Raw genomic sequence first — 1,181 nt, forward strand, 5'->3', positions numbered from 1 at the left:
AAAAAATGCCATGTGAAGACCGGGCCACATATTGGAGTGATGAATTTATAAGGCAGGAAATACCAAGAAAGGCTACAACCAGCAGAAACTAACAGAGACAAGGAAGGATACTTTCCTACAGCCTTCACAGACATCTTGGCTCTATTAATGCCTTGATGTTGGACTTCTAGCTTTTCTCTGTGTTGCACGCAGCTAAGGCATCATTTTATAGCTGAGAGATTGGCAGTTCCACCTAACCCAGAATGCCTTGGAAGACAGACCTAGCAATCCATTTACTAAAGGTCACAGTCTTGAAAATTTTTCCTCTGTGCATCTCAGTTTACCATGAAATCGTACTAACTTGATGGCAACAACAAGCCTCCAGAATTTGAGAGAAAATATTTCTTTTATTCTGAACCACCAGCTGTGGTTACTTGTCATGGCATCCAATATAAGGTGACATTCACATAACATAAAGTCAACCATTATCCATTTTAAAGTGTAAAATTCGATCGAATTTAATACATTCACAATGCTGTGCAGCCATCACCTCTACCTAGTTCCAAGATATTCCCAACATGCTAAAAAAAGAAACTCCATACCTATTAAGTGGAGTCCTGGTATGGCACTCTGGGTTAATGCACTGGACTACAGAGTCACTTTGAACCAAGATCAGCAGTTCAAGCTCACCAGTCATTCCTCAGAAACTTTATACAGGGTTGCTATGGGTTGGAATCAACTTGACAGCACTTCACAACAACAACATACCTATTAAACAGTCACTCCTCAGTCCCTCTTGGTGCCCGTTACTTTAAACTATCAGTCTGTATTCTGTTGTTCCTGATGTGCCTGTTCTGTAAGTTTTACATAAGTAAAATATTAAATATGTGACCTTCTGTGCCTGATTTATTCAACATTTTTGTTCAGTGCTGTCAAGTTGGTTCCCAATCATATGACCCTATCCGCATCAGAAAAAAACACTGCCCAGACCTGCATCATCCTCACAATTGTTATGTTTGAGCCCATTGTTGCTGCCACTGTGTATATCCATCTCACTGAGGGTCTTCATCTTTTGTGTTGACCCTCCACTTAACCAAGTATGATGTCCTTCTCTAGCTACTGATCCCTCCTGATAACATGTCCAAAGTACGAGAGACCATCCTTGCTTCTAAGGAGCATTCTGGCTGTACTTCTTCCAACAC

Source organism: Chrysochloris asiatica, unplaced genomic scaffold (assembly GCF_000296735.1).
Source record: "Chrysochloris asiatica unplaced genomic scaffold, ChrAsi1.0 scaffold00140, whole genome shotgun sequence".
Taxonomy (NCBI): Eukaryota; Metazoa; Chordata; class Mammalia; order Afrosoricida; family Chrysochloridae; genus Chrysochloris; species Chrysochloris asiatica.